The sequence below is a fragment of the Sciurus vulgaris genome (genome assembly GCF_902686455.1).
Source record: "Sciurus vulgaris genome assembly, chromosome: 7".
NCBI classification, from domain to species: domain Eukaryota; kingdom Metazoa; phylum Chordata; class Mammalia; order Rodentia; family Sciuridae; genus Sciurus; species Sciurus vulgaris.
In genome coordinates this window covers 44,392,518-44,405,752 of record NC_136467.1, presented here as the reverse complement: position 1 = coordinate 44,405,752, position 13,235 = coordinate 44,392,518, and the positions used below count along the sequence as shown (strand labels likewise).

Below are 13,235 nucleotides of genomic sequence, written 5' to 3'. Positions count from 1 at the left end.
AATGACCCACCTCCTTATAATTACCACCCAGTTAATCCCTATCAGAAAAATAATGCACTGATTAGGTTAAGGTTCTCAGATCCCAATCATTTCACCTCTAAGCTTTCTTTCATTGTCTTTCACATAAGCTTTTGTGGGGGGGACACCTAATACTTAAACCATAAGTTTCCATTTGTTAAGTTACAGAATTTAAAAACTTAATTTTAGTAAATTTCAAGTGTTCAATATTTTAGAGGGTGAATTATTAGTGATAATAAATATCGTTCTGCATTAAGCATAATTAGTTCAATTTAAATTTTATGAATCCAAGCACTATAGTTTCTCTTAATGTTTCAAACTTACCTGTACTAATGATATTCCCATTAAATAAAAGAGAACAGCCAGGTGCAGTGGCACATGCCTGTAATCCCAGCAGCTCATGATGCTGAGGCAAGAGGACTACAAGTTCAAAGCCTGCCACAGCAAGTTAGTGAGGCGCTAAGTAAGTTAGGGAGACCTTTCTCAAACTAAGGCATAAGAAGGGCTGGAAATGTGGCTCAGGGGTTGAGTGCCCCTGGGTTCAATCCCTGGTACAAAAAAAAAAAAAAAAAAAAGAGCAAAATAACCTAGATAAATTGTTGCCGTCCGCAGATATTTATTACCGCCCGCGGCAACAATTGCACAGGTATTTATCAAAGGTGGACTGAAAACTGAGCTACTTCTATTTCTGAGCTGCTTCCTTCCTTGCTTGCTTATAGAGGATAGAGGAAATGAGGCTTACTTGCTTTGAGAAGAGAGAGAGAGAGAGAGAGGCTTTGCAGAAGAGAGAAAGACTCTATATCTTCTTAGTTCAACTGCTTTCTTCTTAAAGGTGCATCCTGCATCCTGTGAACTAAGGGTGCGTCTATCTAAGGTGCTTTGATGATGGTCCCACGTACTGCGATCTGCCTATCTGTGATCTGCAACCTAAAGGTGTGTTCTCAGTTCTCCGCTCTGCGATCTGTCTTCCACCGCTGCCCCTACTCGCTGCTTCTATCTGCTTGCCGCTTCTTCTTCTTCCTTTCTGCTAATGGCTTCTCTGCTTCTTTCTGCTAGCTGCTGCTCTTACGCTTTTCTGCTAGTGGCTTCTCTTCACTTCTTTCTGCTAGCTGCTGCTCTTTCTCTCACGCTCCACCTACGGCCCGCTTATATCACCTCCAGGAGGCAGAGAGCAAGGCCACGCCTCTTATGCAAAGATTAAGCAAGACACTAGATGTCTGAGCAGGCATGATCAGGAGTGCTCCGAGAACACATGCTCATGCATTGTGTGCGTGGACGATAAATCACCTGAGTGTGCTTATGTCAATTAACCTCCTCGCTGCTGATGTGATCAGGCGCTGTTCTGGCACCATCCGCATGGCACAGCCCCCAACAATAAATGGCATTTCCTACTATTTTCCTGAGCAAGTAATACCTTAAAGTTCAATATATTGCCAAAGCTACTATAATAGTTTCAAATCTTTCCTTATAGCACTCAAGTAAAGAATTAACTCCTCTCCCTTCCTCAATGCTAAAATTGATTTTTACAGTTGGAATTTTGTAGAAACTGAAAATTTAAAGCAAATGGGAATAAGACAAAGCTATATAATACTTCAATCATAATTGATTTTAATGGGCAACAATATTTCATGGTTGTTGATATCCAGGGCAAACTCCTTGAGGACAGTCTTTCTGGATTAGTACCCGGGTATAAATTTTGAAGTATCAAATGTTATGTACTGTAATTTTAGACCATATTCAGATAATTTCAAATTGGTCCCATTAATGTATGTATATATGAAGAGCTTAGAACTACCATAGCCTCAAAAATTATCTGAAAATGATGTTTCCTTATTTAAACAAATATATGTTTATATCATACCTGAAGTTTCTACTGATGGTATGTATGGATTCAGCTCGACAAGACTACAGCCATCTTGTTTGTAACTGTCATCTTGACCACCAGGTGACTCTGTTGTAGTCAGGTTTTTCACTGATGTGACTAAAAGACCTGACCAGAACAATTTTAGGGGAGAAAAGTATATTTTGGGGCTCAAAGTTTCAGAGGTCTCAGTGCACAGACAGCCAGCTCCATTCCTCAGGGCTTGAGGTGAGGCAGAACATCATGGTGGAAGAGTGTGGCAGAGGGAAGCAGCTCACATGATAATCAGAAAGCAGAGAGATGCCACTCACCAAATACAAAATATATACCCCAAAGCCATGCCCCCAATGCCCACCTCCTGCACCACATCCTACCCACCTTCAATTACCACTCAGTTAATCCCTATCAGGAGATTAATTCAATGATTGGATTAAGGCTCTCATAACACAATCATTTCTCCTCTAAAACTTCTTGCATTGTCTCACAGATGAGCTTTTGGCAGATGCCTCACCATAACACTCTGTGCCAAACCATAACACTCTGGCACACATTTCTAACCTTATACAATAAACAAAGTCATTAAAATAGTCAGTCAAGCATTCAGTGTCAGACACTGATGTCTGGACTGTTTTTTAACTGATGATTAATGTTAATAGTTTTTGAAAAAGTCCAGGTGCATTCTGGTTGGCTACAGGTTACCTTTGTCTAGATTAGCATATAAATCCCTTCCTCCTGCTTCACGGTGTGAAGATGTTCCTTTATTGTGGCTACCGGAGATATGCTTCTGTCCTCAAGTCTCTTAATAAGTAGCAGTCCTGAATTTTTTGTGCAGTCCTGAATTTGAAGCTCTCTTTGGTCTCTCAGCACCTTCTTCCTTTGATGGCTGGTTCTCATACACCAGGTTCTTCTGAAATATGGCATACTAAAAATGTTGTCACTATCAGTATTCCATATTACCTATTACTCTCACCAATAGACCTTTTAATGAGGAAAACAAAGACACTTAGCATTTTAGTGCCTAATATGCCCACAGCCCTTGCTGTTTTATAACTTCATTTAAAAAGTTTATTTTTAAAATGCCAGTGGAATCTGGGAAGGGAATCAACTGAAAATTCTATCAGTCATTTCTACCTCACCATGAAATATGCTTCAGTACCAGAGCAGAGGATATTAGAACTAATGGTTAGATTAGGATGATCTGAGAGGTCATGGGGGTCAGTGACCTTCATTTTACACCAGAAGATACTATGATTTAACATTCAGGCACTGAGATGAAACGGTTAGTTGTTGATGGTACCAAGACTAGAATACACGTTTATTGACATCCTGACCTAGTGTTTGTCACTGCACTATGTAATATTATTAAATTTGAAAGAAGATTAAAGTTAGGTAAGGCTCTAGTCTGAAATCTAGAATAAGAGTATCTTGGAAGGAAACTACAAAGGATCAAATCAATTGGTTCCCTAAGGAAAATAATGGCAAATAAAGAGGGTGTGGGCAAGCCAGGGATAAGGGTATTGACAACAAATTCCCTACACATGGATTTTGTCTGGGACCAAAGCTGCAGCCCTGCTACATTTTAAAACAGCATTAAACCTATTGTTCAAATCCTCTCACAAAGTAGAAATAGTTTGGATGGGGGCCTTTCAAGGTTAGAGCCTCATCTGCTTTCTATGGCTATTTTGAAGTAGTCAAGAGAATTCTGTACAGTGCTTTATTTTAGCTTTGCTCTCATTAAGGACTCATAAACTTAATTACTAAATATTCCTTAAGAAACAGAGCTTGAAATAATTACTTCATTGGAGAAACTTAGGAATGTACATTTTAAATCTTTTGAATAGATTCTTATTCTAGAGTTGAAGATTTCACTTGTCTTTTATTCTGAATGCACAACTCTTCACCTTCATATCTTGTATAGCTTGCATTTCAAATGCCATAGAAGAGGAAATTTTAAAAATCTGTCATGAAGTAATTTCAAAGAACATTTCTAGTTTACATAAATCACAGCTTTAAAACTTCTAGACGTGTATTATTGGCAAATATTACAAAATATATGGTAAAGTAACTTAAAAAGTTGATTTTAAAATGCTTTGTGAACATAGAATTTCACTCATAAGAATATATTCATTTGATAATATTTGTTTGAAAAAATAAGAGGTGATTGCTATACCACAAATTATATAAGAATAATTTTAAATGGAGAAAGTTAGATTACAAAACAAAACAAGTTACTGGAGAATAAAAGACTTAAGTTTCAAAATGAATGACTTCATGTTACTGTTGTGTAATTACAACCTACAAGGTCTGAATTGTTGGCTCCACCAAGCTTATCTTCTCCCATTCCCCCCTCAATACCTCTACTTTAACCACAGAGCTTTACTCATTGTCTGTCAGAACTCCTCCAATCTCTTCTCCTCAAACTATTCTCAACATGCCTGCCAATGCATCCTGTATGCTCTGTGCTGTTTTGATCCATTTCTATTACTTCTGAACAATTCAACTGAAATCCTGCTTCTCTTGTGATCACCAAGCTCAAGGTAATGTCTCCTTCCTCCGAATCTTCCTACCATCAACTGCCCTTAAAACTGCTCAGGATTTACACATATGAATTTGTACCCTTGTCTTTTCTGTTGTACAAAGTTTTATCACTCTAAAGAGATTATAAATTCTCTGAAGACTGTTTTATATTCAGTCTCTTAGAAGAACAGACTTTCAAATACCTATAGACAGATTAAAATTTGTTTCATTACCATGGAATTCTATAACATGGGAGGTTATAAAACATATATATATATATATATATATATATATATATACACAACGTTCATGCATAGCACATTTAAAAGTCTAAATATTGATCACTGTTGTAATATTAGTAGAAATAAGTAAGCACTTAAAATTCTCTCCACCATGAGATCACAGTTTTGTCCAAATATAAATTTCATTGCATGAAATAATGAAAATGAACACATACACAAATGGATGCTGAAAGAGACTATATTTGAGTGGTATGAAATACCACATGTATGAAAATGCACATGCAGGTATATACTTTGAAAGCAATAAATCATTATTAAAAATACAAAGTACTTTTGATAATTTTCCCTGAAGTTGTACTGTCTTTTAAGTGCTGATAAATTAGGCACATGCTGAGTACTTAGTATCTGTCACTTCTATTTCCTCTCTGGTTTCTGCATGCAGTAATTTGGGGGAGAATTGGGCTCTCTGAAATCCTGGTGCTCTCAGGACTGAGCTACTACTCAAGTATGCCTGACCCCTGATTCAGCTTTCTCCCCCAAGCTGGGGATGTAGTCTCAGTGAAGTGGAATTGGGTGAGGACCAGCAGAATTCAATGTTTTGTCAGCATTTCTTTAATCAGAGGAACATAATGATTTGAGTAAGAGCTTTTTGAATAATGATATATAGTTCAAGAATAAATTAATGGTAACAAACGAAATTGAGCTCTTTTGAATTTTGGACCACACTTTGGGGAATCATTGGCAGAAAAACTTCCATTGTTTTGACTTAGGGACCAAAAGACTCTACACTAAATATGCTGCATCTACTCCCACTCAATATAGGTAGCTTTCTCACTAATGATACATTACTACATCCTTTGCTAAGTAAATCAGGAACTTAAACTAAAATCATGTGCTTGCTTGTGTGTATGAGATTTTCCTGTCAATCGGTAGTTGAACTGAAACATCATTCTTCCATTTCCAAACTGAAGGAAAATTTCTAATTCCCATTAATTTATCACTCAGTAGTAAGTTTACATTCTTTGTATACAAAAGTTTTAGAAAGATTTTCAGTGTAAAAATGAATATGTCAAAATGAAAAAAAGTAGAAATAACTTGTTGTAAGCTAAAAATTATCAAATAGGATATTCATAGTACATAACTGTCCTCAAATTTGGGTTCATTTATAAGATTAATACCCTCATGACAATCTTTAAATGTCTCAGATTTAATCTATAGAAACAAGGTATCCTTGACATAAATCTGCTATCATCTTCACAAAACTGCTAATGGTCTACAGTTATCAATGAAACTTTAATTGAATTTCTGCTAGATAGTTTCACTTCATTCATATACACTTGGACTCTAAATATGAGCTGTAATAGAAACTATGAAATTAAGAACATGGCTATTTAGGAACACCCAGAATTATTCAGAAAAAGGGATGGACATAGGACTGGTATTTAATGCTGGATCAAATAAACGATCTGGGATTGCAGTAACATAAAACAAAATTTCTTTCTTTCTAAGACCACAGTCTAATGTGAATTCAAAGAGAGGCCTTGCTCTGCACAAATTCAAGGAAGGAACTGAGTACTAGGGAAAAAGAAGGCTCACGGAGGACTTTATGCTTCACCTACTCACATTGCACTGGTTAAGGTGATTAAAGACCCTGCAATATACCTACCCCAGGAACAGAAGACTGGTGATCATACTAGCCATTCTCTGCCATACCCATTCTGAAGAAGACTTTTTTAAAAGTACAAATGATTTCATGTTAGTAAGCAAGATTTTAATTTGAAAAAATCTATTATGAGGAAAATAAAAAAGGCAGTTACAGAGATAATTTGACCAAATAATTTGGGTTTTCATTATCTGATTATTTCTAATGAAACTAGAGCTAATTACAATGGGAGTTGAAAAAGAGACTATTTAAAGGTGCTCTAAAAATGAACTTTGACACATTGGGAAAGGGTAAATATAAATGTGTTGTTCGCGTATTCTGATGATAGAACAATGTTTAAATCCTGGACCTGATGATCAAACTTTAACAGTGAACATTTTAATAACTGTCTCCCCCAATGTATCTCAAATGTACTCTATTAGCAAACATGACAGTCCAATTATTTCCATGGGGCTTAGCATTTCATGGTGGCCCACTGCCAACAGCAGAATATAGGATGGGAAGCATGCCAAAGAAGTTAACTGATTTTAAAAGCTAAAATATTGCTAGTGCTAAAAATTCAGGGTTTATGTGAGGTTAACTCCTCTGACCCTGTTTAAACTCATCAGATAAGTAAATATATTGGCACCTATTTAAGTAATAACTCTTTCCCTTTATACTCTACAGGAGAAAAAGAAGTAGGTAAGTCAATTTTGCTAGAAATATGTTAGTAAAATTTTATGCCACATAAAAAGGAAACATTTATTTCACTTATCACTAGAGAATATAAAACAATTCAAAAATACATTGCTAATCCATTATATATTGATCTGGTCTATATCACTAAATCTAGAGTATTAAAGAATTAGCTTTTTAAAACAGAAAGGAAATATGTATAAACTGGATAAACCATAAAAATATATGTCCAAACATGAATTTTACAGTTTATTTTCTGCCATTTTATAATGAGAATTACAGAAATAAATTTTTAAAACACGTTGTTACTCCTGGAAAAGTGTGAATGAGTTCAAATACTGGAAACATACCTAATAGTGCCTGATCCACAGTAGGAATCTAATGAAGATTATACTGAGTAGCTAAATGAATGCACAAATAATACAGTTGAAAGAGGACTCCAAACATGAAGTCAGAAAAGCTGAGTTCCAAGCTTTATTACCACCAGCTACACAATACCAGATAATTACAATCACTATGATTGGTAGAATGCTGCAAATTGTGATAAACATATGTATTACTTATCTCATAATCTTGCAAGGTAGGTATTACTGTTATGCCCATTATATTAAGAAAACTAAGGCACAAAGGGTTTTAATAGCTTGCTGATGGTAGAGAAGGGATTCAAATTCAGATGGTCTGGCTTCTAAGTTCTCAATCTATCCAAGGCATTATATTTTGTCTCTATATTATCTTGAGGCATTCTCTTGATTTCCTGAGTCATATCTTCATCATCGGTGAAGCAGCTGTTTGGGGTTAGATTCCCTAGAGTCCCTCTTATTTCTAAATAGTTTATTCTGTTCAAAGTTAATTTTTATTTATAAGTATAATTAGTATTTTAAATGAGATGTTGGCTAACTTTACTTGAAAAGAGTCAGATAATGACTATTTTAGGCTATGTAAGCCTTAGTCTTTGTCAAAACTATGCAATTCTCTCATTGTGTCATGAAAGAAGCCATTGACAATAGAAAAATATCTGGAGTGATTATATTAATATTAAACAAAATTGACTTCAGAGCAAAGAATATTAGTAGAGATAATGACAGTCATTTCATAAGGATAAAGCAATCAATTCATCAAGAGAATATACCAATCATAGAAGTTTATACATGTAAAATTGAGTTTCAAAATGCATGAAACAAACAGTAATAGATCTGAAAGAAGAAATACAAATTCATAGTGTTAACTTCATCATTACTCTTACAGTGATTTATAAAACAAGGAGAAAGATCAGTAAAGACACAGAAAACTTAAACGTTATCAACTGATTTATACACCACATATACCAGTTCATGAAAAAGTAGAATAAACAGTTGTTTTAAGTGCATATGAAATATTTACCAAGTCAGATAAAACAAGTTTCAATAAATTTAAAATGATTAAAATTGAATGAAGAAGTTCTGACCAAAATAGGATTATACTAGAATTCATTAACAAAAGTATATGCAGAAGATGCCAAAATATTTGGAAACTGAATAACATACTTTTAAATGACCCATGGATTAGAGAAAATATCAAAAGGGTAGTTATAAAGGATTTTTAGCTAAATAAAAATGGAAATAAAATCCCCAAATTTGTGAATGCAGCTAAGGCAGTGCTTACATAGAATTTTTATAGTTTTAAGTACCTCTACTTGAAAAGCAGGATCTCAAAAAAATGACTTGAGCAAATGAGACTGAAGGTGGAAGAAACAAAGTTATTAGAATAGAAACCAATGGAACAGAAAAATAGACAAAACTAATGAAACTAAAAACTGATTCTCTGAAAACATCAAAAAAATTCACGAACGTCTAAACAAGGTGATTAGTAAAAAAAGAAAACAAATTAATTGTGTAAAAAATAAGAGCATTTGTATTTACAGCAATATAAATTCTACATATATTAAGAGGGATAATAATGGACTATCATGAAAAATTTAATGTCAATAAATCTGACAATTAGATAAAATTGAAAATTCCTTGAAAGAAATAATTTGCTAAAGCTCAAATTAAATAAATTTGAGTAGCCACATAGCTATTATATAAATTAAATTTTTAGTTAAAAACCTTAAAACAGAAAATTCCAAGCTTTTCTGGGGAATTCTACCAGACATTTGGGGAAAGAATAATATCATCCATACACAGACTCTTCCAGAAATTGGATGATGGAACACTTCCCAACTCCTTTTGTGAAGCTAAAATTACCTTGATATCAAAACTGAAAAAAGAAACTACAGATAAATATTTCTCATAAACATGGAAAGTTCTTAAAATTTTATCAAACCTCAAAGTGTGTAAAAATAAAATATGGTGATTAAGTAGATTTAATATCAGGAATGCAAAGTTTTTTAACATTCAAAAACCAATGTAAGAGGCTCTAGAGGCTGAGGCAGGAGGATCATGAATTCAAAGCCAGCCTTAGCAGCTCAGTGAGGCTGTAAGCAACTCAAAAAGACCCTGTCTCTACACAAAATATAAAAAGGGCTGGGGATGTGGCTCAGTGGTTAACTGCTCCTGGGTTCAATCCCCATTAACATTAAAAAAAAAATGTAAATCAATATATTAAGATTTTTAAAAAAGGAAAAAAGTCACGTGATTATTTTACATGAAGAATTTAATGACATTTCAATGAAAAACTATTTTTCATAAAAACTCGAAGTTAGAATATAATTTTTCTCAACCTAATTATGGTATCCATGAGAAACCTAGAGCCAGCATAATTGTTAATGTTGAAATTTTTTATGATGAATTTGTCAAATTCTCTTCATAGTATTTATCCTTTTTGATAAAGTCAGCTTTATTAAGGTGAAACTTACACACTAAAATTCACCCCTTTTAAGAATACATTTCAAAGTATTTTCAAAAATGTATATATTATGTAGTCATTGATCACTACAATCATGATATAGAAGTCCCCTCTGCATCTATAGTCAATACCTTTCCCTGCCAATCCCCCAACCCTGGAAATCATTAAAATTATTACTATAGATTTTCCCTTTATAGAATTTCATATTAATGGAACAAATGGCATATGCTCTTTTTTGTCTATTTTTGGTTTATTTCACTGACCATAATGTTTTTCAACTTTATCCCTGATTTTGTGTGTAGCAGTAGCTGGCTCCTTTTTACTGCTGAGTTGTTTTCCATTTTATGACTGAACCACAATTTGTTTATCCATTCATTATCTGAAAGAAATTAGGAGTGGTTTCCAATTTGAGGCTATTATGAACAAAATTATTGTTCAGATGTAAGCCTTGAATGGACATATAATTTATTTCTTTGGGAGAAATATTTAGAATGGGTATAGCTGAGTCATATCATCAGGTGTATGTTTAAAGTCATGCAAAAATTTATCAAACTTCCAAAATGGCTATTGTACTTCTCATTCCCACAGAAATGTATGAGTTTCAATTATTCTACCTCCTTCAAACCCTCGCAAACTGGTTTTTGTTCAGATCATGTGATACTTTTTTTTTTTCTTTAAAATTTATTGGCTGGTTTCCCAGCGGAGCCACGGCCCAGGACAGTTCAACAGCCTCTCCTGGGAAGGCAATATGACACGGGGACTCCTGCTGCCTGTGTCCCCAAGCTGCTCCGGAGGGAGCACCAGCTACAGGAACCATATCCCGGCTCCAGTCTGCACGCCGTGACATATGCTGTCGCCCCGCTGCACTCCCGTGGGGACGCAGTTGAGCTCCAGGCGGGCGATGTCGCCCGGCCTGAGGACGATGTCCGCTCATAGGACCAGCGGATGCACTGGGCCAGTTTGCGAATGTGGGCTCTGGGGCCCTGCGGTGGTTGAGGTCGCGGAGGTTTCCCGCGTTCAGGAAGAAGGGGGTTCTGAAGAGCTCCCCGAAGCCGCCTGGCCTGCGGAAGGGCAGCCCAGTAGGCCGCTCCTCCCAGGTAGTCCCCTTGGCTCTGGGGCCCGGTGCGGTGCATGCTGAGTCCAGGGGCGCTGGTGCGTCCTCCGAGGTCAGACCTGACGGCAATACTCGATGGTTTCTCACCAATGGGCACCAACGTTCCACCCCGGGGAGAGGCTGAGAACACCCAATCCCACTCACGCTGCTGGCTCAACCGAAGCTCCAAGCCTTCTTTTAGGAAGCTCACATCCCCGCCAGTGTCCCCGCCAGTTCCTGGTTAGCCTTCAGCAGGCGCCTCTTCTTGGTCAGGTGGAAGAATTCCCAGAGTCGATGACCATGGCGTGCGAAAGAGACGATTTCAGCGAATGCCCACTTTCCTGCGGCACCGCGGAAGATGCCGTCCTGGAGCGGCAGCCGAGCTCCCGCCACTCGCCCTCCCGCTTGACGGTGTGGCTGGTCTTCCGCACGGGAAAGCTGTATTCGGTGGACACGCCTCCGCCTGCCTCCCGGAGTGAGCTCCAGGGGAGCTGCCCAGTGCCTTTGTACACGTTCACGGAGAGATTTCTCTCGAAGTTTCCAGGCTGCGGTTTGAAGGACAGGCCGTAGGAAGTCTCTTTGGTTCCATAAAAAAACTGAAAGGTCACTTTTTCTGCAAGTCCTAGAAGATTAGGGAGCTTGAGGCCGAGTACCATGCTGCCCTCGTTGTTCCCGACCATGTGTCAGTCTCCTTAGCTCAGTCACCTCGAAGGTGACGTCTAACCCACTGGGCAGCGCGTCGTCACCTTGACATGCGTCCATCAGAACGTCCACTTGTCTAAAGATTCCCAGACGCAGCAACTTCTTGCAGGCTTCATGAGACTTCCTCATCACCTCAATGAGGTTTCCAGCCTTAAAAACATCTCCAGTTTCACACATGCTGATGTCATCCCTAGTCCATCCAAGGCCTTCGGAGTGAACATGCTGAACTACCACGTCTTTGTTTTCCAATGTTTCCTGTTGAGCTGCAGGTTCGACTTCAAAAATTCGGCTTTTCACCTAATGCTCCAAAATCAGGCCCATTTGAAGGAAGAGGCTCCAAACTGCAGGCGTGCACGGTTCCCATGGCTCTCTCTCCAGCCGCCACCTTCCCAAGGCTTGGCTGGTGAGCGCGGAGGGAGCATCAGCGGTGGCCGAGCTGCCTGTCAGTGTGAAACCTCAAGCCACCCATGGGAGACATTTTAGTGAGTGTTAAGTGGTTACACACTTGCAGTTTTAATTTGTTTTTCCCTGAAACTAATGGTGAGGAACATTTTCTTGTGTGCTAGTCGTGTGTGTGTGCGTGTGTGTGTGTGTGTGTGTGTGTGTGTGTGTGTATTTGGTGAAATGTTTAAGTATTTTGCCTATAGACTTAGGGATGTAGCTCACTGTTAGAGAATTTGGAGTCCCCAGCCCTGAAAAAAAATGCCAATTATTAGATTGTTCCCTTTTTATTGAGTGATTAGAAATATTGTATAATCTAAATTCAAGATCATACACCGTGTATGTTTGCAAATCTATTCTATCCTGGCTTATCTTTTCGTTTGTGTATTTTGAAGAGCTGTTTCCTTTTAAAGATTGAAGAAGTCCACAAAAAGTTGTACATTTTTTTCTTTTAACTATTTGTGCTTTTTGATTGGCAGAAATGCTTTCCCAACAAAGGCTTCAAAAAACTAAATATGTGTTTTATTTACAAATTATATAATGAATTAAAATTTCATTAAATTAAAATAATGATTATTTACCACTTTTTATGCCACAATAATTCCATTATAATTTTATAAGGGAAGTGTCATTGAAAGCAAGGAAATGAATGATGGTAGAATGAAACAGACATTATTAACTCATGTACATATATGACTGCACTACCACTGTCTTTGATTTCCATTTATTTTTGCACCTGATTTCCTCCTGTCAATTTTATTTCTTTCTAGACTAATCCATTAAGATTTTAGCTTTTGGCTCATTTTGAAGCTACCTAAAAGAATTTGTCAAAATTTAATATCCAAAATTTTTCTTCTAAATCCTTGAAATGTCAGCTCTTTGAACGTCTTTCCTCCCATGACCTCATCCTCTATTGTCTTCTCACTGTTCAAATCATTATCCTCTTCAAAACTCTCAATTTCAAGCATATCATTTAACAACTGTTAGGTCTCATTGTTTCAACTTATTTTCCAGTACTCCACATCAAATAATCATTCAATACAGAATTTACAAACAATTGATCCTATCAAGAATTGGCTGCATCTTATTTACCCTCTTGTCCCCACTTCTGATCTAGCTTAAATACTGGTCACAATATTGCACAATATTGTTATATCATCAACTCCCTTATGCCTTTATGGCCTGATATATTTTGTAGGC

The 13,235-nt window shown here is 36.9% G+C and overlaps 1 pseudogene across 1 annotated transcript; it reads right to left on the bottom strand.

Annotated features, from left to right (window-relative positions):
- Positions 1-9,952: 9,952 nt before the first annotated feature.
- LOC306665676 (sorting and assembly machinery component 50 homolog) lies at positions 9,953-11,958 on the bottom strand (annotated as a pseudogene). The gene has a single exon. The product of its transcript is annotated as a sorting and assembly machinery component 50 homolog (transcript).
- Positions 11,959-13,235: the final 1,277 nt, after the last annotated feature.